Source organism: Hyla sarda, unplaced genomic scaffold (genome assembly GCF_029499605.1).
Source record: "Hyla sarda isolate aHylSar1 unplaced genomic scaffold, aHylSar1.hap1 scaffold_1070, whole genome shotgun sequence".
NCBI lineage: Eukaryota > Metazoa > Chordata > Amphibia > Anura > Hylidae > Hyla > Hyla sarda.
In genome coordinates, this window is record NW_026607690.1 from 60456 (window position 1) to 82456 (window position 22001).

At 45.9% G+C, this 22001-nt stretch overlaps 9 non-coding genes across 9 annotated transcripts; all 9 read left to right on the forward strand.

Annotated features, from left to right (window-relative positions):
* The first annotated feature begins 1612 nt into the window (after nucleotides 1-1612).
* On the forward strand, nucleotides 1613-1803 carry LOC130300201 (U2 spliceosomal RNA). Its single transcript, XR_008851185.1, has one exon. It is a non-coding gene; the product is annotated as a U2 spliceosomal RNA (small nuclear RNA).
* Nucleotides 1804-3891: 2088 nt separating this feature from the next.
* Nucleotides 3892-4082, forward strand: LOC130300202 (U2 spliceosomal RNA). Its single transcript, XR_008851186.1, has one exon. It is a non-coding gene; the product is annotated as a U2 spliceosomal RNA (small nuclear RNA).
* A 2078-nt stretch (nucleotides 4083-6160) lies between these two features.
* Nucleotides 6161-6351, forward strand: LOC130300203 (U2 spliceosomal RNA). The gene has a single exon (XR_008851187.1). It is a non-coding gene; the product is annotated as a U2 spliceosomal RNA (small nuclear RNA).
* A 2090-nt stretch (nucleotides 6352-8441) lies between these two features.
* On the forward strand, nucleotides 8442-8632 carry LOC130300204 (U2 spliceosomal RNA). The gene has a single exon (XR_008851188.1). It is a non-coding gene; the product is annotated as a U2 spliceosomal RNA (small nuclear RNA).
* Nucleotides 8633-10716: 2084 nt separating this feature from the next.
* LOC130300206 (U2 spliceosomal RNA) lies at nucleotides 10717-10907 on the forward strand. Its single transcript, XR_008851190.1, has one exon. It is a non-coding gene; the product is annotated as a U2 spliceosomal RNA (small nuclear RNA).
* Nucleotides 10908-12979: 2072 nt separating this feature from the next.
* On the forward strand, nucleotides 12980-13170 carry LOC130300207 (U2 spliceosomal RNA). Its single transcript, XR_008851191.1, has one exon. It is a non-coding gene; the product is annotated as a U2 spliceosomal RNA (small nuclear RNA).
* A 2081-nt stretch (nucleotides 13171-15251) lies between these two features.
* LOC130300208 (U2 spliceosomal RNA) lies at nucleotides 15252-15442 on the forward strand. The gene has a single exon (XR_008851192.1). It is a non-coding gene; the product is annotated as a U2 spliceosomal RNA (small nuclear RNA).
* A 2088-nt stretch (nucleotides 15443-17530) lies between these two features.
* On the forward strand, nucleotides 17531-17721 carry LOC130300209 (U2 spliceosomal RNA). The gene has a single exon (XR_008851193.1). It is a non-coding gene; the product is annotated as a U2 spliceosomal RNA (small nuclear RNA).
* Nucleotides 17722-19803: 2082 nt separating this feature from the next.
* On the forward strand, nucleotides 19804-19994 carry LOC130300210 (U2 spliceosomal RNA). Its single transcript, XR_008851194.1, has one exon. It is a non-coding gene; the product is annotated as a U2 spliceosomal RNA (small nuclear RNA).
* The last annotated feature ends 2007 nt before the right edge of the window (nucleotides 19995-22001 follow it).

Sequence of the window (22001 nt, forward strand, 5' to 3'; positions counted from 1 at the left end):
CTCCTGGCTGTTCACACAGGTGTGTCATTGCTGTACATTGACCATGCATTGCTTCTGTGGTATTGCAAAGGCAAAGACAAATGCTTCCAGCCATCCATTGCACTAATGGATTGGTCATCAGCTGGCTGTCTATGTCCCGCATCAATATAGACCAAAGTACAGAGGGTTAGGCTATGCTATAGTGCACCTACCTGATGCATCAGAAGGTGCGAGGCCCTTGCTAAATTCTGTGCACAGACTTTGAGATCTATGCTTTAGACTGTATCTAAACCTGCTCCAACATGGACTGACATTCTGGCCTACTTTCAGCCGATGCGACTTGTCTGTCGCTGAACAGTCGCTTTTTATGTATTCAGCACCTATGTATAATGTTGTAAAAATGCTCTAGAAGCTAAAGTCGCAGAAATGTCACACATATTTGGCCTGCAACTTTCTGTGCGACAAATTCAGACAGGAAAAATCAGTATAAATCCTTAGAAAATTATCCCCCAGTGTCTCCATCTGCTGGCGGTATTGAATAAGCATTGCTGCACTGATGGGGTATGCATTAGACGAAAAAAAAGAAGAAAAAGAAGAATAATACGCCCAGAAAAGAGGCGAAAAGGAGAAAAACGTAAAAAAACGTGAAAAAAAAGTAAGAGGAAGAGAAGGGAAAAAAAGGTGGAAATGGGTTTAAAAGTGATTTCGGCGGAGAAATATATATATATATATATATATATATATATATATATATATATACGCGCACACACACACATATATATATAAACGTATTCTCCGTTGAGATATTGCAGCCGCTGCTGTGTCCAGGCCCAGGAGCCTTAGCACTGTGCTGTGATGTCACTCAATACCACTGACATCACTAGGTGTAAACAACATCTCTCCTTTGCTGTGTATGTGACTATGGAGCTGTTTGGTGATGTCGTCTATTATGGCCTTCATAGAAGCAACAGGAGATTGTTGCATCCATCTAGAACCCTCAGAACTACAGTGCTATGATGTCACTCACTTCCACAGGCCTTGCAGAGTGTAAACAACAACAACCCAGCTTTGTTGTGTATGTAACCATAGGGATTGTGATGTCACCTAGAACCTTCACAGCAGCGACAGCTTTATGAGGAGCATCAGCACTGCTCTGCCTGAGCAGAACCATCACCGCCATAGGTTGTCAAATAACCCGGATTTAACCCACACAGGTAAGTCCAATGGGGTGCAGGCATGTCCTCTATGCTTACAGCTTCCCGTGGGTGTTGGTTTGATACCGTTTGGGGACAGCCAAGGAGGCATCTGCAGGCAACAAAGGTAGGTGTGTGCTTGTGTGCGTGTTTCCTATGCAGATCCTAAGCCCAGTGTCACATGCAAGTAGGAGGAGTAAGAAGGGTTCCTGGCAAATCCGGGTTATGGATTGCATTTAAAAAGGCCCCGTGGGAGTGCAATGGGCCCCTGTCTTGCTGCTTAGCAATAATGGTATGGGTTTAGGTTCTGCTGTGTGTACTGGTGGTTGACTGCCCCCCAGCCCAGAGTGTGCATGGAAAATTGTCTGGCAGCCTCCCTGACAGCAAGCAGTGATAGTGCCCATGAAGGGGACCTTGTTGGGCCCGCCCCTTTCACGGTTATCGCTTCTCGGCCTTTTGGCTAAGATCAAGTGTAGTATCTGTTCTTATCAGTTTAATATCTGATACGTCCCCTATCTGGGGACCATATATTAAATGGATTTTTGAGAACGGGGGCCGATTTCGAAGCTTGCTTCCGTCGCCCTATGCATTGACCCGATATGGCAGTATCTTCGGGTACAGTGCACCACCCCCTTACAGGGTTAAAAAGAAAGATTCCTACTTTCATTGCTACCTGCTTGCTGGCTAGCCAGCTAGCCAGCCCTGTGGGCCTTGCTGCTGCTGCTGCAGCCAAAAAACAAAAGGTGGTGCTGCTGCTGCTTCTGCTGCTTCTGCTTGTGTCTGGCCGCTGTTGGAGCGTCCAGGCACAGGACTTCTGCTGCTGCTGACTAAATGGCCTCCTTAATTGGATCATTTGAGTAGCCAGCACACCTGTGCAGGTAGGGCATGACATGATAGGCAGCTGCCTTGATAGCGGGTGGGTGCTGAATGTTCCTAATTGACAAAATAAGATTAATGCTTATGAAGAAATATAAAATCTCATCCCTTCCCCAATATCGCGCCACACCCCTACCCCTTAATTCCCTGGTTGAACTTGATGGACATATGTCTTTTTTCGACCGTACTAACTATGTAACTATGTAACATAACATGGGGGGGTCTCCTGGCTGTTCACACAGGTGTGTCATTGCTGTACATTGACCATGCATTGCTTCTGTGGTATTGCAAAGGCAAAGACAAATGCTTCCAGCCATCCATTGCACTAATGGATTGGTCATCAGCTGGCTGTCTATGTCCCGCATCAATATAGACCAAAGTACAGAGGGTTAGGCTATGCTATAGTGCACCTACCTGATGCATCAGAAGGTGCGAGGCCCTTGCTAAATTCTGTGCACAGACTTTGAGATCTATGCTTTAGACTGTATCTAAACCTGCTCCAACATGGACTGACATTCTGGCCTACTTTCAGCCGATGCGACTTGTCTGTCGCTGAACAGTCGCTTTTTATGTATTCAGCACCTATGTATAATGTTGTAAAAATGCTCTAGAAGCTAAAGTCGCAGAAATGTCACACATATTTGGCCTGCAACTTTCTGTGCGACAAATTCAGACAGGAAAAATAAGTATAAATCCTTAGAAAATTATCCCCCAGTGTCTCCATCTGCTGGCGGTATTGAATAAGCATTGCTGCACTGATGGGGTATGCATTAGACGAAAAAAAAGAAGAAAAAGAAGAATAATACGCCCAGAAAAGAGGCGAAAAGGAGAAAAACGTAAAAAAACGTGAAAAAAAAGTAAGAGGAAGAGAAGGGAAAAAAAGGTGGAAATGGGTTTAAAAGTGATTTCGGCGGAGAAATATATATATATATATATATATATATATATATATATATATATATATATATATACGCGCACACACACACATATATATAAACGTATTCTCCGTTGAGATATTGCAGCCGCTGCTGTGTCCAGGCCCAGGAGCCTTAGCACTGTGCTGTGATGTCACTCAATACCACTGACATCACTAGGTGTAAACAACATCTCTCCTTTGCTGTGTATGTGACTATGGAGCTGTTTGGTGATGTCGTCTATTATGGCCTTCATAGAAGCAACAGGAGATTGTTGCATCCATCTAGAACCCTCAGAACTACAGTGCTATGATGTCACTCACTTCCACAGGCCTTGCAGAGTGTAAACAACAACAACCCAGCTTTGTTGTGTATGTAACCATAGGGATTGTGATGTCACCTAGAACCTTCACAGCAGCGACAGCTTTATGAGGAGCATCAGCACTGCTCTGCCTGAGCAGAACCATCACCGCCATAGGTTGTCAAATAACCCGGATTTAACCCACACAGGTAAGTCCAATGGGGTGCAGGCATGTCCTCTATGCTTACAGCTTCCCGTGGGTGTTGGTTTGATACCGTTTGGGGACAGCCAAGGAGGCATCTGCAGGCAACAAAGGTAGGTGTGTGCTTGTGTGTGTGTTTCCTATGCAGATCCTAAGCCCAGTGTCACATGCAAGTAGGAGGAGTAAGAAGGGTTCCTGGCAAATCCGGGTTATGGATTGCATTTAAAAAGGCCCCGTGGGAGTGCAATGGGCCCCTGTCTTGCTGCTTAGCAATAATGGTATGGGTTTAGGTTCTGCTGTGTGTACTGGTGGTTGACTGCCCCCCAGCCCAGAGTGTGCATGGAAAATTGTCTGGCAGCCTCCCTGACAGCAAGCAGTGATAGTGCCCATGAAGGGGACCTTGTTGGGCCCGCCCCTTTCACGGTTATCGCTTCTCGGCCTTTTGGCTAAGATCAAGTGTAGTATCTGTTCTTATCAGTTTAATATCTGATACGTCCCCTATCTGGGGACCATATATTAAATGGATTTTTGAGAACGGGGGCCGATTTCGAAGCTTGCTTCCGTCGCCCTATGCATTGACCCGATATGGCAGTATCTTCGGGTACAGTGCACCACCCCCTTACAGGGTTAAAAAGAAAGATTCCTACTTTCATTGCTACCTGCTTGCTGGCTAGCCAGCTAGCCAGCCCTGTGGGCCTTGCTGCTGCTGCTGCTGCTGCAGCCAAAAAACAAAAGGTGGTGCTGCTGCTGCTTCTGCTGCTTCTGCTTGTGTCTGGCCGCTGTTGGAGCGTCCAGGCACAGGACTTCTGCTGCTGCTGACTAAATGGCCTCCTTAATTGGATCATTTGAGTAGCCAGCACACCTGTGCAGGTAGGGCATGACATGATAGGCAGCTGCCTTGATAGCGGGTGGGTGCTGAATGTTCCTAATTGACAAAATAAGATTAATGCTTATGAAGAAATATAAAATCTCATCCCTTCCCCAATATCGCGCCACACCCCTACCCCTTAATTCCCTGGTTGAACTTGATGGACATATGTCTTTTTTCGACCGTACTAACTATGTAACTATGTAACATAACATGGGGGGGTCTCCTGGCTGTTCACACAGGTGTGTCATTGCTGTACATTGACCATGCATTGCTTCTGTGGTATTGCAAAGGCAAAGACAAATGCTTCCAGCCATCCATTGCACTAATGGATTGGTCATCAGCTGGCTGTCTATGTCCCGCATCAATATAGACCAAAGTACAGAGGGTTAGGCTATGCTATAGTGCACCTACCTGATGCATCAGAAGGTGCGAGGCCCTTGCTAAATTCTGTGCACAGACTTTGAGATCTATGCTTTAGACTGTATCTAAACCTGCTCCAACATGGACTGACATTCTGGCCTACTTTCAGCCGATGCGACTTGTCTGTCGCTGAACAGTCGCTTTTTATGTATTCAGCACCTATGTATAATGTTGTAAAAATGCTCTAGAAGCTAAAGTCGCAGAAATGTCACACATATTTGGCCTGCAACTTTCTGTGCGACAAATTCAGACAGGAAAAATCAGTATAAATCCTTAGAAAATTATCCCCCAGTGTCTCCATCTGCTGGTGGTATTGAATAAGCATTGCTGCACTGATGGGGTATGCATTAGACGAAAAAAAAGAAGAAAAAGAAGAATAATACGCCCAGAAAAGAGGCGAAAAGGAGAAAAACGTAAAAAAACGTGAAAAAAAAGTAAGAGGAAGAGAAGGGAAAAAAAGGTGGAAATGGGTTTAAAAGTGATTTCGGCGGAGAAATATATATATATATATATATATATATATATATATATACGCGCACACACACACATATATATAAACGTATTCTCCGTTGAGATATTGCAGCCGCTGCTGTGTCCAGGCCCAGGAGCCTTAGCACTGTGCTGTGATGTCACTCAATACCACTGACATCACTAGGTGTAAACAACATCTCTCCTTTGCTGTGTATGTGACTATGGAGCTGTTTGGTGATGTCGTCTATTATGGCCTTCATAGAAGCAACAGGAGATTGTTGCATCCATCTAGAACCCTCAGAACTACAGTGCTATGATGTCACTCACTTCCACAGGCCTTGCAGAGTGTAAACAACAACAACCCAGCTTTGTTGTGTATGTAACCATAGGGATTGTGATGTCACCTAGAACCTTCACAGCAGCGACAGCTTTATGAGGAGCATCAGCACTGCTCTGCCTGAGCAGAACCATCACCGCCATAGGTTGTCAAATAACCCGGATTTAACCCACACAGGTAAGTCCAATGGGGTGCAGGCATGTCCTCTATGCTTACAGCTTCCCGTGGGTGTTGGTTTGATACCGTTTGGGGACAGCCAAGGAGGCATCTGCAGGCAACAAAGGTAGGTGTGTGCTTGTGTGTGTGTTCCCTATGCAGATCCTAAGCCCAGTGTCACATGCAAGTAGGAGGAGTAAGAAGGGTTCCTGGCAAATCCGGGTTATGGATTGCATTTAAAAAGGCCCCGTGGGAGTGCAATGGGCCCCTGTCTTGCTGCTTAGCAATAATGGTATGGGTTTAGGTTCTGCTGTGTGTACTGGTGGTTGACTGCCCCCCAGCCCAGAGTGTGCATGGAAAATTGTCTGGCAGCCTCCCTGACAGCAAGCAGTGATAGTGCCCATGAAGGGGACCTTGTTGGGCCCGCCCCTTTCACGGTTATCGCTTCTCGGCCTTTTGGCTAAGATCAAGTGTAGTATCTGTTCTTATCAGTTTAATATCTGATACGTCCCCTATCTGGGGACCATATATTAAATGGATTTTTGAGAACGGGGGCCGATTTCGAAGCTTGCTTCCGTCGCCCTATGCATTGACCCGATATGGCAGTATCTTCGGGTACAGTGCACCACCCCCTTACAGGGTTAAAAAGAAAGATTCCTACTTTCATTGCTACCTGCTTGCTGGCTAGCCAGCTAGCCAGCCCTGTGGGCCTTGCTGCTGCTGCTGCTGCTGCAGCCAAAAAACAAAAGGTGGTGCTGCTGCTGCTTCTGCTGCTTCTGCTTGTGTCTGGCCGCTGTTGGAGCGTCCAGGCACAGGACTTCTGCTGCTGCTGACTAAATGGCCTCCTTAATTGGATCATTTGAGTAGCCAGCACACCTGTGCAGGTAGGGCATGACATGATAGGCAGCTGCCTTGATAGCGGGTGGGTGCTGAATGTTCCTAATTGACAAAATAAGATTAATGCTTATGAAGAAATATAAAATCTCATCCCTTCCCCAATATCGCGCCACACCCCTACCCCTTAATTCCCTGGTTGAACTTGATGGACATATGTCTTTTTTCGACCGTACTAACTATGTAACTATGTAACATAACATGGGGGGGTCTCCTGGCTGTTCACACAGGTGTGTCATTGCTGTACATTGACCATGCATTGCTTCTGTGGTATTGCAAAGGCAAAGACAAATGCTTCCAGCCATCCATTGCACTAATGGATTGGTCATCAGCTGGCTGTCTATGTCCCGCATCAATATAGACCAAAGTACAGAGGGTTAGGCTATGCTATAGTGCACCTACCTGATGCATCAGAAGGTGCGAGGCCCTTGCTAAATTCTGTGCACAGACTTTGAGATCTATGCTTTAGACTGTATCTAAACCTGCTCCAACATGGACTGACATTCTGGCCTACTTTCAGCCGATGCGACTTGTCTGTCGCTGAACAGTCGCTTTTTATGTATTCAGCACCTATGTATAATGTTGTAAAAATGCTCTAGAAGCTAAAGTCGCAGAAATGTCACACATATTTGGCCTGCAACTTTCTGTGCGACAAATTCAGACAGGAAAAATCAGTATAAATCCTTAGAAAATTATCCCCCAGTGTCTCCATCTGCTGGCGGTATTGAATAAGCATTGCTGCACTGATGGGGTATGCATTAGACGAAAAAAAAGAAGAAAAAGAAGAATAATACGCCCAGAAAAGAGGCGAAAAGGAGAAAAACGTAAAAAAACGTGAAAAAAAAGTAAGAGGAAGAGAAGGGAAAAAAAGGTGGAAATGGGTTTAAAAGTGATTTCGGCGGAGAAATATATATATATATATATATATATATATATATATATATATATATATATACGCGCACACACACACATATATATAAACGTATTCTCCGTTGAGATATTGCAGCCGCTGCTGTGTCCAGGCCCAGGAGCCTTAGCACTGTGCTGTGATGTCACTCAATACCACTGACATCACTAGGTGTAAACAACATCTCTCCTTTGCTGTGTATGTGACTATGGAGCTGTTTGGTGATGTCGTCTATTATGGCCTTCATAGAAGCAACAGGAGATTGTTGCATCCATCTAGAACCCTCATAACTACAGTGCTATGATGTCACTCACTTCCACAGGCCTTGCAGAGTGTAAACAACAACAACCCAGCTTTGTTGTGTATGTAACCATAGGGATTGTGATGTCACCTAGAACCTTCACAGCAGCGACAGCTTTATGAGGAGCATCAGCACTGCTCTGCCTGAGCAGAACCATCACCGCCATAGGTTGTCAAATAACCCGGATTTAACCCACACAGGTAAGTCCAATGGGGTGCAGGCATGTCCTCTATGCTTACAGCTTCCCGTGGGTGTTGGTTTGATACCGTTTGGGGACAGCCAAGGAGGCATCTGCAGGCAACAAAGGTAGGTGTGTGCTTGTGTGTGTGTTTCCTATGCAGATCCTAAGCCCAGTGTCACATGCAAGTAGGAGGAGTAAGAAGGGTTCCTGGCAAATCCGGGTTATGGATTGCATTTAAAAAGGCCCCGTGGGAGTGCAATGGGCCCCTGTCTTGCTGCTTAGCAATAATGGTATGGGTTTAGGTTCTGCTGTGTGTACTGGTGGTTGACTGCCCCCCAGCCCAGAGTGTGCATGGAAAATTGTCTGGCAGCCTCCCTGACAGCAAGCAGTGATAGTGCCCATGAAGGGGACCTTGTTGGGCCCGCCCCTTTCACGGTTATCGCTTCTCGGCCTTTTGGCTAAGATCAAGTGTAGTATCTGTTCTTATCAGTTTAATATCTGATACGTCCCCTATCTGGGGACCATATATTAAATGGATTTTTGAGAACGGGGGCCGATTTCGAAGCTTGCTTCCGTCGCCCTATGCATTGACCCGATATGGCAGTATCTTCGGGTACAGTGCACCACCCCCTTACAGGGTTAAAAAGAAAGATTCCTACTTTCATTGCTACCTGCTTGCTGGCTAGCCAGCTAGCCAGCCCTGTGGGCCTTGCTGCTGCTGCTGCTGCTGCAGCCAAAAAACAAAAGGTGGTGCTGCTGCTGCTTCTGCTGCTTCTGCTTGTGTCTGGCCGCTGTTGGAGCGTCCAGGCACAGGACTTCTGCTGCTGCTGACTAAATGGCCTCCTTAATTGGATCATTTGAGTAGCCAGCACACCTGTGCAGGTAGGGCATGACATGATAGGCAGCTGCCTTGATAGCGGGTGGGTGCTGAATGTTCCTAATTGACAAAATAAGATTAATGCTTATGAAGAAATATAAAATCTCATCCCTTCCCCAATATCGCGCCACACCCCTACCCCTTAATTCCCTGGTTGAACTTGATGGACATATGTCTTTTTTCGACCGTACTAACTATGTAACTATGTAACATAACATGGGGGGGTCTCCTGGCTGTTCACACAGGTGTGTCATTGCTGTACATTGACCATGCATTGCTTCTGTGGTATTGCAAAGGCAAAGACAAATGCTTCCAGCCATCCATTGCACTAATGGATTGGTCATCAGCTGGCTGTCTATGTCCCGCATCAATATAGACCAAAGTACAGAGGGTTAGGCTATGCTATAGTGCACCTACCTGATGCATCAGAAGGTGCGAGGCCCTTGCTAAATTCTGTGCACAGACTTTGAGATCTATGCTTTAGACTGTATCTAAACCTGCTCCAACATGGACTGACATTCTGGCCTACTTTCAGCCGATGCGACTTGTCTGTCGCTGAACAGTCGCTTTTTATGTATTCAGCACCTATGTATAATGTTGTAAAAATGCTCTAGAAGCTAAAGTCGCAGAAATGTCACACATATTTGGCCTGCAACTTTCTGTGCGACAAATTCAGACAGGAAAAATCAGTATAAATCCTTAGAAAATTATCCCCCAGTGTCTCCATCTGCTGGCGGTATTGAATAAGCATTGCTGCACTGATGGGGTATGCATTAGACGAAAAAAAAGAAGAAAAAGAAGAATAATACGCCCAGAAAAGAGGCGAAAAGGAGAAAAACGTAAAAAAACGTGAAAAAAAAGTAAGAGGAAGAGAAGGGAAAAAAAGGTGGAAATGGGTTTAAAAGTGATTTCGGCGGAGAAATATATATATATATATATATATATATATATATATATATATATACGCGCACACACACACATATATATAAACGTATTCTCCGTTGAGATATTGCAGCCGCTGCTGTGTCCAGGCCCAGGAGCCTTAGCACTGTGCTGTGATGTCACTCAATACCACTGACATCACTAGGTGTAAACAACATCTCTCCTTTGCTGTGTATGTGACTATGGAGCTGTTTGGTGATGTCGTCTATTATGGCCTTCATAGAAGCAACAGGAGATTGTTGCATCCATCTAGAACCCTCAGAACTACAGTGCTATGATGTCACTCACTTCCACAGGCCTTGCAGAGTGTAAACAACAACAACCCAGCTTTGTTGTGTATGTAACCATAGGGATTGTGATGTCACCTAGAACCTTCACAGCAGCGACAGCTTTATGAGGAGCATCAGCACTGCTCTGCCTGAGCAGAACCATCACCGCCATAGGTTGTCAAATAACCCGGATTTAACCCACACAGGTAAGTCCAATGGGGTGCAGGCATGTCCTCTATGCTTACAGCTTCCCGTGGGTGTTGGTTTGATACCGTTTGGGGACAGCCAAGGAGGCATCTGCAGGCAACAAAGGTAGGTGTGTGCTTGTGTGTGTGTTTCCTATGCAGATCCTAAGCCCAGTGTCACATGCAAGTAGGAGGAGTAAGAAGGGTTCCTGGCAAATCCGGGTTATGGATTGCATTTAAAAAGGCCCCGTGGGAGTGCAATGGGCCCCTGTCTTGCTGCTTAGCAATAATGGTATGGGTTTAGGTTCTGCTGTGTGTACTGGTGGTTGACTGCCCCCCAGCCCAGAGTGTGCATGGAAAATTGTCTGGCAGCCTCCCTGACAGCAAGCAGTGATAGTGCCCATGAAGGGGACCTTGTTGGGCCCGCCCCTTTCACGGTTATCGCTTCTCGGCCTTTTGGCTAAGATCAAGTGTAGTATCTGTTCTTATCAGTTTAATATCTGATACGTCCCCTATCTGGGGACCATATATTAAATGGATTTTTGAGAACGGGGGCCGATTTCGAAGCTTGCTTCCGTCGCCCTATGCATTGACCCGATATGGCAGTATCTTCGGGTACAGTGCACCACCCCCTTACAGGGTTAAAAAGAAAGATTCCTACTTTCATTGCTACCTGCTTGCTGGCTAGCCAGCTAGCCAGCCCTGTGGGCCTTGCTGCTGCTGCTGCAGCCAAAAAACAAAAGGTGGTGCTGCTGCTGCTTCTGCTGCTTCTGCTTGTGTCTGGCCGCTGTTGGAGCGTCCAGGCACAGGACTTCTGCTGCTGCTGACTAAATGGCCTCCTTAATTGGATCATTTGAGTAGCCAGCACACCTGTGCAGGTAGGGCATGACATGATAGGCAGCTGCCTTGATAGCGGGTGGGTGCTGAATGTTCCTAATTGACAAAATAAGATTAATGCTTATGAAGAAATATAAAATCTCATCCCTTCCCCAATATCGCGCCACACCCCTACCCCTTAATTCCCTGGTTGAACTTGATGGACATATGTCTTTTTTCGACCGTACTAACTATGTAACTATGTAACATAACATGGGGGGGTCTCCTGGCTGTTCACACAGGTGTGTCATTGCTGTACATTGACCATGCATTGCTTCTGTGGTATTGCAAAGGCAAAGACAAATGCTTCCAGCCATCCATTGCACTAATGGATTGGTCATCAGCTGGCTGTCTATGTCCCGCATCAATATAGACCAAAGTACAGAGGGTTAGGCTATGCTATAGTGCACCTACCTGATGCATCAGAAGGTGCGAGGCCCTTGCTAAATTCTGTGCACAGACTTTGAGATCTATGCTTTAGACTGTATCTAAACCTGCTCCAACATGGACTGACATTCTGGCCTACTTTCAGACGATGCGACTTGTCTGTCGCTGAACAGTCGCTTTTTATGTATTCAGCACCTATGTATAATGTTGTAAAAATGCTCTAGAAGCTAAAGTCGCAGAAATGTCACACATATTTGGCCTGCAACTTTCTGTGCGACAAATTCAGACAGGAAAAATCAGTATAAATCCTTAGAAAATTATCCCCCAGTGTCTCCATCTGCTGGCGGTATTGAATAAGCATTGCTGCACTGATGGGGTATGCATTAGACGAAAAAAAAGAAGAAAAAGAAGAATAATACGCCCAGAAAAGAGGCGAAAAGGAGAAAAACGTAAAAAAACGTGAAAAAAAAGTAAGAGGAAGAGAAGGGAAAAAAAGGTGGAAATGGGTTTAAAAGTGATTTCGGCGGAGAAATATATATATATATATATATATATATATATATATATACGCGCACACACACACATATATATAAACGTATTCTCCGTTGAGATATTGCAGCCGCTGCTGTGTCCAGGCCCAGGAGCCTTAGCACTGTGCTGTGATGTCACTCAATACCACTGACATCACTAGGTGTAAACAACATCTCTCCTTTGCTGTGTATGTGACTATGGAGCTGTTTGGTGATGTCGTCTATTATGGCCTTCATAGAAGCAACAGGAGATTGTTGCATCCATCTAGAACCCTCAGAACTACAGTGCTATGATGTCACTCACTTCCACAGGCCTTGCAGAGTGTAAACAACAACAACCCAGCTTTGTTGTGTATGTAACCATAGGGATTGTGATGTCACCTAGAACCTTCACAGCAGCGACAGCTTTATGAGGAGCATCAGCACTGCTCTGCCTGAGCAGAACCATCACCGCCATAGGTTGTCAAATAACCCGGATTTAACCCACACAGGTAAGTCCAATGGGGTGCAGGCATGTCCTCTATGCTTACAGCTTCCCGTGGGTGTTGGTTTGATACCGTTTGGGGACAGCCAAGGAGGCATCTGCAGGCAACAAAGGTAGGTGTGTGCTTGTGTGTGTGTTTCCTATGCAGATCCTAAGCCCAGTGTCACATGCAAGTAGGAGGAGTAAGAAGGGTTCCTGGCAAATCCGGGTTATGGATTGCATTTAAAAAGGCCCCGTGGGAGTGCAATGGGCCCCTGTCTTGCTGCTTAGCAATAATGGTATGGGTTTAGGTTCTGCTGTGTGTACTGGTGGTTGACTGCCCCCCAGCCCAGAGTGTGCATGGAAAATTGTCTGGCAGCCTCCCTGACAGCAAGCAGTGATAGTGCCCATGAAGGGGACCTTGTTGGGCCCGCCCCTTTCACGGTTATCGCTTCTCGGCCTTTTGGCTAAGATCAAGTGTAGTATCTGTTCTTATCAGTTTAATATCTGATACGTCCCCTATCTGGGGACCATATATTAAATGGATTTTTGAGAACGGGGGCCGATTTCGAAGCTTGCTTCCGTCGCCCTATGCATTGACCCGATATGGCAGTATCTTCGGGTACAGTGCACCACCCCCTTACAGGGTTAAAAAGAAAGATTCCTACTTTCATTGCTACCTGCTTGCTGTCTAGCCAGCTAGCCAGCCCTGTGGGCCTTGCTGCTGCTGCTGCTGCAGCCAAAAAACAAAAGGTGGTGCTGCTGCTGCTTCTGCTGCTTCTGCTTGTGTCTGGCCGCTGTTGGAGCGTCCAGGCACAGGACTTCTGCTGCTGCTGACTAAATGGCCTCCTTAATTGGATCATTTGAGTAGCCAGCACACCTGTGCAGGTAGGGCATGACATGATAGGCAGCTGCCTTGATAGCGGGTGGGTGCTGAATGTTCCTAATTGACAAAATAAGATTAATGCTTATGAAGAAATATAAAATCTCATCCCTTCCCCAATATCGCGCCACACCCCTACCCCTTAATTCCCTGGTTGAACTTGATGGACATATGTCTTTTTTCGACCGTACTAACTATGTAACTATGTAACATAACATGGGGGGGTCTCCTGGCTGTTCACACAGGTGTGTCATTGCTGTACATTGACCATGCATTGCTTCTGTGGTATTGCAAAGGCAAAGACAAATGCTTCCAGCCATCCATTGCACTAATGGATTGGTCATCAGCTGGCTGTCTATGTCCCGCATCAATATAGACCAAAGTACAGAGGGTTAGGCTATGCTATAGTGCACCTACCTGATGCATCAGAAGGTGCGAGGCCCTTGCTAAATTCTGTGCACAGACTTTGAGATCTATGCTTTAGACTGTATCTAAACCTGCTCCAACATGGACTGACATTCTGGCCTACTTTCAGCCGATGCGACTTGTCTGTCGCTGAACAGTCGCTTTTTATGTATTCAGCACCTATGTATAATGTTGTAAAAATGCTCTAGAAGCTAAAGTCGCAGAAATGTCACACATATTTGGCCTGCAACTTTCTGTGCGACAAATTCAGACAGGAAAAATCAGTATAAATCCTTAGAAAATTATCCCCCAGTGTCTCCATCTGCTGGCGGTATTGAATAAGCATTGCTGCACTGATGGGGTATGCATTAGACGAAAAAAAAGAAGAAAAAGAAGAATAATACGCCCAGAAAAGAGGCGAAAAGGAGAAAAACGTAAAAAAACGTGAAAAAAAAGTAAGAGGAAGAGAAGGGAAAAAAAGGTGGAAATGGGTTTAAAAGTGATTTCGGCGGAGAAATATATATATATATATATATATATATATATATATATATATATACGCGCACACACACACATATATATAAACGTATTCTCCGTTGAGATATTGCAGCCGCTGCTGTGTCCAGGCCCAGGAGCCTTAGCACTGTGCTGTGATGTCACTCAATACCACTGACATCACTAGGTGTAAACAACATCTCTCCTTTGCTGTGTATGTGACTATGGAGCTGTTTGGTGATGTCGTCTATTATGGCCTTCATAGAAGCAACAGGAGATTGTTGCATCCATCTAGAACCCTCAGAACTACAGTGCTATGATGTCACTCACTTCCACAGGCCTTGCAGAGTGTAAACAACAACAACCCAGCTTTGTTGTGTATGTAACCATAGGGATTGTGATGTCACCTAGAACCTTCACAGCAGCGACAGCTTTATGAGGAGCATCAGCACTGCTCTGCCTGAGCAGAACCATCACCGCCATAGGTTGTCAAATAACCCGGATTTAACCCACACAGGTAAGTCCAATGGGGTGCAGGCATGTCCTCTATGCTTACAGCTTCCCGTGGGTGTTGGTTTGATACCGTTTGGGGACAGCCAAGGAGGCATCTGCAGGCAACAAAGGTAGGTGTGTGCTTGTGTGTGTGTTTCCTATGCAGATCCTAAGCCCAGTGTCACATGCAAGTAGGAGGAGTAAGAAGGGTTCCTGGCAAATCCGGGTTATGGATTGCATTTAAAAAGGCCCCGTGGGAGTGCAATGGGCCCCTGTCTTGCTGCTTAGCAATAATGGTATGGGTTTAGGTTCTGCTGTGTGTACTGGTGGTTGACTGCCCCCCAGCCCAGAGTGTGCATGGAAAATTGTCTGGCAGCCTCCCTGACAGCAAGCAGTGATAGTGCCCATGAAGGGGACCTTGTTGGGCCCGCCCCTTTCACGGTTATCGCTTCTCGGCCTTTTGGCTAAGATCAAGTGTAGTATCTGTTCTTATCAGTTTAATATCTGATACGTCCCCTATCTGGGGACCATATATTAAATGGATTTTTGAGAACGGGGGCCGATTTCGAAGCTTGCTTCCGTCGCCCTATGCATTGACCCGATATGGCAGTATCTTCGGGTACAGTGCACCACCCCCTTAAAGGGTTAAAAAGAAAGATTCCTACTTTCATTGCTACCTGCTTGCTGGCTAGCCAGCTAGCCAGCCCTGTGGGCCTTGCTGCTGCTGCTGCTGCTGCTGCAGCCAAAAAACAAAAGGTGGTGCTGCTGCTGCTTCTGCTGCTTCTGCTTGTGTCTGGCCGCTGTTGGAGCGTCCAGGCACAGGACTTCTGCTGCTGCTGACTAAATGGCCTCCTTAATTGGATCATTTGAGTAGCCAGCACACCTGTGCAGGTAGGGCATGACATGATAGGCAGCTGCCTTGATAGCGGGTGGGTGCTGAATGTTCCTAATTGACAAAATAAGATTAATGCTTATGAAGAAATATAAAATCTCATCCCTTCCCCAATATCGCGCCACACCCCTACCCCTTAATTCCCTGGTTGAACTTGATGGACATATGTCTTTTTTCGACCGTACTAACTATGTAACTATGTAACATAACATGGGGGGGGTCTCCTGGCTGTTCACACAGGTGTGTCATTGCTGTACATTGACCATGCATTGCTTCTGTGGTATTGCAAAGGCAAAGACAAATGCTTCCAGCCATCCATTGCACTAATGGATTGGTCATCAGCTGGCTGTCTATGTCCCGCATCAATATAGACCAAAGTACAGAGGGTTAGGCTATGCTATAGTGCACCTACCTGATGCATCAGAAGGTGCGAGGCCCTTGCTAAATTCTGTGCACAGACTTTGAGATCTATGCTTTAGACTGTATCTAAACCTGCTCCAACATGGACTGACATTCTGGCCTACTTTCAGCCGATGCGACTTGTCTGTCGCTGAACAGTCGCTTTTTATGTATTCAGCACCTATGTATAATGTTGTAAAAATGCTCTAGAAGCTAAAGTCGCAGAAATGTCACACATATTTGGCCTGCAACTTTCTGTGCGACAAATTCAGACAGGAAAAATCAGTATAAATCCTTAGAAAATTATCCCCCAGTGTCTCCATCTGCTGGCGGTATTGAATAAGCATTGCTGCACTGATGGGGTATGCATTAGACGAAAAAAAAGAAGAAAAAGAAGAATAATACGCCCAGAAAAGAGGCGAAAAGGAGAAAAACGTAAAAAAACGTGAAAAAAAAGTAAGAGGAAGAGAAGGGAAAAAAAGGTGGAAATGGGTTTAAAAGTGATTTCGGCGGAGAAATATATATATATATATATATATATATATATATATATATATATACGCGCACACACACACATATATATAAACGTATTCTCCGTTGAGATATTGCAGCCGCTGCTGTGTCCAGGCCCAGGAGCCTTAGCACTGTGCTGTGATGTCACTCAATACCACTGACATCACTAGGTGTAAACAACATCTCTCCTTTGCTGTGTATGTGACTATGGAGCTGTTTGGTGATGTCGTCTATTATGGCCTTCATAGAAGCAACAGGAGATTGTTGCATCCATCTAGAACCCTCAGAACTACAGTGCTATGATGTCACTCACTTCCACAGGCCTTGCAGAGTGTAAACAACAACAACCCAGCTTTGTTGTGTATGTAACCATAGGGATTGTGATGTCACCTAGAACCTTCACAGCAGCGACAGCTTTATGAGGAGCATCAGCACTGCTCTGCCTGAGCAGAACCATCACCGCCATAGGTTGTCAAATAACCCGGATTTAACCCACACAGGTAAGTCCAATGGGGTGCAGGCATGTCCTCTATGCTTACAGCTTCCCGTGGGTGTTGGTTTGATACCGTTTGGGGACAGCCAAGGAGGCATCTGCAGGCAACAAAGGTAGGTGTGTGCTTGTGTGTGTGTTTCCTATGCAGATCCTAAGCCCAGTGTCACATGCAAGTAGGAGGAGTAAGAAGGGTTCCTGGCAAATCCGGGTTATGGATTGCATTTAAAAAGGCCCCGTGGGAGTGCAATGGGCCCCTGTCTTGCTGCTTAGCAATAATGGTATGGGTTTAGGTTCTGCTGTGTGTACTGGTGGTTGACTGCCCCCCAGCCCAGAGTGTGCATGGAAAATTGTCTGGCAGCCTCCCTGACAGCAAGCAGTGATAGTGCCCATGAAGGGGACCTTGTTGGGCCCGCCCCTTTCACGGTTATCGCTTCTCGGCCTTTTGGCTAAGATCAAGTGTAGTATCTGTTCTTATCAGTTTAATATCTGATACGTCCCCTATCTGGGGACCATATATTAAATGGATTTTTGAGAACGGGGGCCGATTTCGAAGCTTGCTTCCGTCGCCCTATGCATTGACCCGATATGGCAGTATCTTCGGGTACAGTGCACCACCCCCTTACAGGGTTAAAAAGAAAGATTCCTACTTTCATTGCTACCTGCTTGCTGGCTAGCCAGCTCGCCAGCCCTGTGGGCCTTGCTGCTGCTGCTGCTGCTGCAGCCAAAAAACAAAAGGTGGTGCTGCTGCTGCTTCTGCTGCTTCTGCTTGTGTCTGGCCGCTGTTGGAGCGTCCAGGCACAGGACTTCTGCTGCTGCTGACTAAATGGCCTCCTTAATTGGATCATTTGAGTAGCCAGCACACCTGTGCAGGTAGGGCATGACATGATAGGCAGCTGCCTTGATAGCGGGTGGGTGCTGAATGTTCCTAATTGACAAAATAAGATTAATGCTTATGAAGAAATATAAAATCTCATCCCTTCCCCAATATCGCGCCACACCCCTACCCCTTAATTCCCTGGTTGAACTTGATGGACATATGTCTTTTTTCGACCGTACTAACTATGTAACTATGTAACATAACATGGGGGGGTCTCCTGGCTGTTCACACAGGTGTGTCATTGCTGTACATTGACCATGCATTGCTTCTGTGGTATTGCAAAGGCAAAGACAAATGCTTCCAGCCATCCATTGCACTAATGGATTGGTCATCAGCTGGCTGTCTATGTCCCGCATCAATATAGACCAAAGTACAGAGGGTTAGGCTATGCTATAGTGCACCTACCTGATGCATCAGAAGGTGCGAGGCCCTTGCTAAATTCTGTGCACAGACTTTGAGATCTATGCTTTAGACTGTATCTAAACCTGCTCCAACATGGACTGACATTCTGGCCTACTTTCAGCCGATGCGACTTGTCTGTCGCTGAACAGTCGCTTTTTATGTATTCAGCACCTATGTATAATGTTGTAAAAATGCTCTAGAAGCTAAAGTCGCAGAAATGTCACACATATTTGGCCTGCAACTTTCTGTGCGACAAATTCAGACAGGAAAAATCAGTATAAATCCTTAGAAAATTATCCCCCAGTGTCTCCATCTGCTGGCGGTATTGAATAAGCATTGCTGCACTGATGGGGTATGCATTAGACGAAAAAAAAGAAGAAAAAGAAGAATAATACGCCCAGAAAAGAGGCGAAAAGGAGAAAAACGTAAAAAAACGTGAAAAAAAAGTAAGAGGAAGAGAAGGGAAAAAAAGGTGGAAATGGGTTTAAAAGTGATTTCGGCGGAGAAATATATATATATATATATATATATATATATATATATATACGCGCACACACACACACATATATATAAACGTATTCTCCGTTGAGATATTGCAGCCGCTGCTGTGTCCAGGCCCAGGAGCCTTAGCACTGTGCTGTGATGTCACTCAATACCACTGACATCACTAGGTGTAAACAACATCTCTCCTTTGCTGTGTATGTGACTATGGAGCTGTTTGGTGATGTCGTCTATTATGGCCTTCATAGAAGCAACAGGAGATTGTTGCATCCATCTAGAACCCTCAGAACTACAGTGCTATGATGTCACTCACTTCCACAGGCCTTGCAGAGTGTAAACAACAACAACCCAGCTTTGTTGTGTATGTAACCATAGGGATTGTGATGTCACCTAGAACCTTCACAGCAGCGACAGCTTTATGAGGAGCATCAGCACTGCTCTGCCTGAGCAGAACCATCACCGCCATAGGTTGTCAAATAACCCGGATTTAACCCACACAGGTAAGTCCAATGGGGTGCAGGCATGTCCTCTATGCTTACAGCTTCCCGTGGGTGTTGGTTTGATACCGTTTGGGGACAGCCAAGGAGGCATCTGCAGGCAACAAAGGTAGGTGTGTGCTTGTGTGTGTGTTTCCTATGCAGATCCTAAGCCCAGTGTCACATGCAAGTAGGAGGAGTAAGAAGGGTTCCTGGCAAATCCGGGTTATGGATTGCATTTAAAAAGGCCCCGTGGGAGTGCAATGGGCCCCTGTCTTGCTGCTTAGCAATAATGGTATGGGTTTAGGTTCTGCTGTGTGTACTGGTGGTTGACTGCCCCCCAGCCCAGAGTGTGCATGGAAAATTGTCTGGCAGCCTCCCTGACAGCAAGCAGTGATAGTGCCCATGAAGGGGACCTTGTTGGGCCCGCCCCTTTCACGGTTATCGCTTCTCGGCCTTTTGGCTAAGATCAAGTGTAGTATCTGTTCTTATCAGTTTAATATCTGATACGTCCCCTATCTGGGGACCATATATTAAATGGATTTTTGAGAACGGGGGCCGATTTCGAAGCTTGCTTCCGTCGCCCTATGCATTGACCCGATATGGCAGTATCTTCGGGTACAGTGCACCACCCCCTTACAGGGTTAAAAAGAAAGATTCCTACTTTCATTGCTACCTGCTTGCTGGCTAGCCAGCTAGCCAGCCCTGTGGGCCTTGCTGCTGCTGCTGCTGCTGCTGCAGCCAAAAAACAAAAGGTGGTGCTGCTGCTGCTTCTGCTGCTTCTGCTTGTGTCTGGCCGCTGTTGGAGCGTCCAGGCACAGGACTTCTGCTGCTGCTGACTAAATGGCCTCCTTAATTGGATCATTTGAGTAGCCAGCACACCTGTGCAGGTAGGGCATGACATGATAGGCAGCTGCCTTGATAGCGGGTGGGTGCTGAATGTTCCTAATTGACAAAATAAGATTAATGCTTATGAAGAAATATAAAATCTCATCCCTTCCCCAATATCGCGCCACACCCCTACCCCTTAATTCCCTGGTTGAACTTGATGGACATATGTCTTTTTTCGACCGTACTAACTATGTAACTATGTAACATAACATGGGGGGGTCTCCTGGCTGTTCACACAGGTGTGTCATTGCTGTACATTGACCATGCATTGCTTCTGTGGTATTGCAAAGGCAAAGACAAATGCTTCCAGCCATCCATTGCACTAATGGATTGGTCATCAGCTGGCTGTCTATGTCCCGCATCAATATAGACCAAAGTACAGAGGGTTAGGCTATGCTATAGTGCACCTACCTGATGCATCAGAAGGTGCGAGGCCCTTGCTAAATTCTGTGCACAGACTTTGAGATCTATGCTTTAGACTGTATCTAAACCTGCTCCAACATGGACTGACATTCTGGCCTACTTTCAGCCGATGCGACTTGTCTGTCGCTGAACAGTCGCTTTTTATGTATTCAGCACCTATGTATAATGTTGTAAAAATGCTCTAGAAGCTAAAGTCGCAGAAATGTCACACATATTTGGCCTGCAACTTTCTGTGCGACAAATTCAGACAGGAAAAATCAGTATAAATCCTTAGAAAATTATCCCCCAGTGTCTCCATCTGCTGGCGGTATTGAATAAGCATTGCTGCACTGATGGGGTATGCATTAGACGAAAAAAAAGAAGAAAAAGAAGAATAATACGCCCAGAAAAGAGGCGAAAAGGAGAAAAACGTAAAAAAACGTGAAAAAAAAGTAAGAGGAAGAGAAGGGAAAAAAAGGTGGAAATGGGTTTAAAAGTGATTTCGGCGGAGAAATATATATATATATATATATATATATATATATATATATATATATACGCGCACACACACACATATATATAAACGTATTCTCCGTTGAGATATTGCAGCCGCTGCTGTGTCCAGGCCCAGGAGCCTTAGCACTGTGCTGTGATGTCACTCAATACCACTGACATCACTAGGTGTAAACAACATCTCTCCTTTGCTGTGTATGTGACTATGGAGCTGTTTGGTGATGTCGTCTATTATGGCCTTCATAGAAGCAACAGGAGATTGTTGCATCCATCTAGAACCCTCAGAACTACAGTGCTATGATGTCACTCACTTCCACAGGCCTTGCAGAGTGTAAACAACAACAACCCAGCTTTGTTGTGTATGTAACCATAGGGATTGTGATGTCACCTAGAACCTTCACAGCAGCGACAGCTTTATGAGGAGCATCAGCACTGCTCTACCTGAGCAGAACCATCACCGCCATAGGTTGTCAAATAACCCGGATTTAACCCACACAGGTAAGTCCAATGGGGTGCAGGCATGTCCTCTATGCTTACAGCTTCCCGTGGGTGTTGGTTTGATACCGTTTGGGGACAGCCAAGGAGGCATCTGCAGGCAACAAAGGTAGGTGTGTGCTTGTGTGTGTGTTTCCTATGCAGATCCTAAGCCCAGTGTCACATGCAAGTAGGAGGAGTAAGAAGGGTTCCTGGCAAATCCGGGTTATGGATTGCATTTAAAAAGGCCCCGTGGGAGTGCAATGGGCCCCTGTCTTGCTGCTTAGCAATAATGGTATGGGTTTAGGTTCTGCTGTGTGTACTGGTGGTTGACTGCCCCCCAGCCCAGAGTGTGCATGGA